This window comes from Channa argus, chromosome 15 (genome assembly GCF_033026475.1).
Source record: "Channa argus isolate prfri chromosome 15, Channa argus male v1.0, whole genome shotgun sequence".
Lineage (NCBI taxonomy): Eukaryota > Metazoa > Chordata > Actinopteri > Anabantiformes > Channidae > Channa > Channa argus.
Genome location: NC_090211.1, coordinates 23,595,994 through 23,598,715, shown reverse-complemented (window position 1 = coordinate 23,598,715; position 2,722 = coordinate 23,595,994). Strand labels below are relative to the sequence as shown.

The window sequence follows — 2,722 nt, the reverse complement described above, 5'->3', positions numbered from 1 at the left end:
CTTGGAAATTCATAGGCCATCCAGCAGTATTTAAAGTAATAATCAGCTTATCTCTATCATTACCAGCTGACATATTAATGAATCAATAATGTTATTCCAATAAAATAGCATTCATTTATGTGATGTCTAATGTCACAAAAGTAGTTTGAGCTAATAATATTGTACTTTTACTTAAGTAGCATTTTGAATGCAGGACTTTTCCTTATAGTATTTATATACTGTGGTATTGCTACTTTTATTAAAGTAAATGATCTGAGCGCCTCTCCAGCCACTAATTCATTATTAAGTGTACTGCCAGAGAGAGAGAGAGGGATTACGTCATACCCAGGCTGCGCACGCGAAAAAAAAAGAAGAGGCGCGCACACGCAGAATGTCTCGAGCTACGAGAACTTTCTTCCAAATTAAATTTCTTGGTGACGGCAGTTACTGTCATCAGTATTTGTACTGCGGTTTTTCCACTGGTCGTCTCATCTCTGGATTCCGAGATAGATAAGGTAAAGTATTTTCACACAAACGTTTTTACGTGTTGTTGTTTGTTAGCGTTCAATGTAATACGTTTGCTAAGCTACCTTTAGTGTTAGCTAGACTGATACAAGTAACTTTAACGTTACATATTTGGAAAGTAACGTTAATGTAAACACATCAAATGGCACCTGAAGTTTTTTTTTGTAATAACTATATTTCAAAGACTGTCGCTGTGTTGTTTGCTTATAGGTGACTTGTTGTCCATATTGGAAAAATCGCACCGGGAGCCTTTTTTTCATCAGTAACGCTACTACAGAGAACGCGGCCGCGTTGTTTTTATTCAGGTGACTCGTAGGAAAATTCAGTAGAGCAGGTTTTGAATACTGGCATACAGCAATGCACTGACTACAGCAGATTATGTGTGATTTCTATAATAATACAAGTATTTTGAATAGCTAAGATTCATTGGTTCTTAACCCTGGTCCTATCTTCTAGTTTCTGATTGAAATAAAACAGCAAATTCAATAAAATTAATAGCATAATTGTTTTTATCACCTAATTTTTTACCCCGGATGCCCTTCCTGAGGTAACCCTCCCCAATTTCTTCTGAGCTTGGACAGGCTCTGCACAGCTGGGGAGTGGAATGGGCTGTTAGGGGTTTAGTGTCTTGGCCAGAGACACTTCAACATATAGCTGGGACCGGGGATCGAACCACTGACCCTGTGGTCAGACAGTACTAGGGTCAACAAACACAAAGGCATTACATGATTGAGTTTTTTTATAAATAACAATTGATATTTGAAATTATGTATTTTTTAATTTTTGGTACTATTTTGGTACTGCATGATATTATGGTAGAATCATAATATATTTTTATTTTAGGTTCTTGAAGAGGCATCAACTTTGCCTAAAACGGCTGCGGATGAAACAGTCAGAGGATTTAGTAAGCTGGCAAACAAGCTTGTGTCCATAGCACCAAACAGTGAACTCAAACGTCTCTGCCTACAGTCAGTTAACAACAGCCAAACAGACACAGAAAGAAATGGTAAGCAAACATGTTAATAACATCCTAGAATGATTTTTCAGCTTCATCCCAAATGCCACTTTTTACGGCTTTGACATGAACATCTGATTGGAAACGTCTTTTAATTTGCCATACCCAAGGCCTCTTAATCATGATCTGTAACAGGAAGTTGACAAGCTAACATTAAGCTTTTGGATTGGCTTTCCCAAATTCTCGACTTTAAACCTATTGAAATATTCTTGACCATGCTTAAGAATCAGGTCTGTGCCACAAAACCAACACATTTTATTTAGCTCTACCAAAAGAAGAGTTGTTAAATATCTAACCAGAGTTCTACCACAAGCTTGGTTATGGCTACATATTAAACATGTTTGTTGTATAACTCATCTTCATAGCATAACTCCTCAAAGAAATAATTTAAATCCTAATGTTGTCATGACAGTCATGCCCATGATGAGTGTATGTAAACTTTCATTCACAGGGTGCCCTGTGATCTCTACATTGGTTCATTTTTAGGTCAGATGGTGAACACAGCGATACTTTTCTTGCCTTCTGTTTTCAAAGAGACTGCCTGCCATCTGTTTGTCATTAATTGAATTTTTCAAGGTAATTTTTAATAATTAAAAAAATAATAATTATGATTTCTAGAAAATTATATTCTATGGAGCTATGAGTGTGATTTGTCATTTATTTTTTCAGGATCCACTCAGCCCAGTGCCCACAATTGTCCTGAGCACTAGTGATGGCAAGCCCCACAATGTTTGCACTGAGCTCAATGTCCAGATGGATGGACACAAAATGATATTGGACAGTGGGGAAGTAAACATTTCTCTGGCTCTGAGTATTGCGTTGTCCCTTTTACTATGTCTACAATGTTGTAATAATAATAATTCAAACATGAAAGTCTTGATACAAAGCTGTGAGATATAATTATTTGATTGGTAAGTCCATCTTTAGATAATAATTCTGCAACTGTTTTAATTTTCATATTAAAGTTGATGTTTAAATTGTTATGCAAAATGAAATTTTATATTTTGCTGTTTCTTAAACTGTTTTGTTTAACAAAAGAGAAAATTTGTGGAGGCCACATTAGATTCCAGGATGTATTTTTTAATAACCGAATGTTTTATTAACCATATTGTTAATTTATTTATTGTTAAAAGGTGCTAGCTAGATTAACCTAAAATATAATTCTTGGTTGTTTTAGTACTAAATTATTTTTATATTATATTC

The 2,722-nt window shown here is 35.1% G+C and overlaps 1 long non-coding RNA gene across 1 annotated transcript; it reads left to right on the top strand.

Annotated features, from left to right (window-relative positions):
- Nucleotides 1-363: 363 nt before the first annotated feature.
- Nucleotides 364-2,722, top strand: LOC137100636 (uncharacterized). Its single transcript, XR_010910944.1, has 5 exons — nt 364-494; nt 715-809; nt 1,348-1,510; nt 2,006-2,095; nt 2,189-2,722. It is a non-coding gene; the product is annotated as an uncharacterized lncRNA (long non-coding RNA).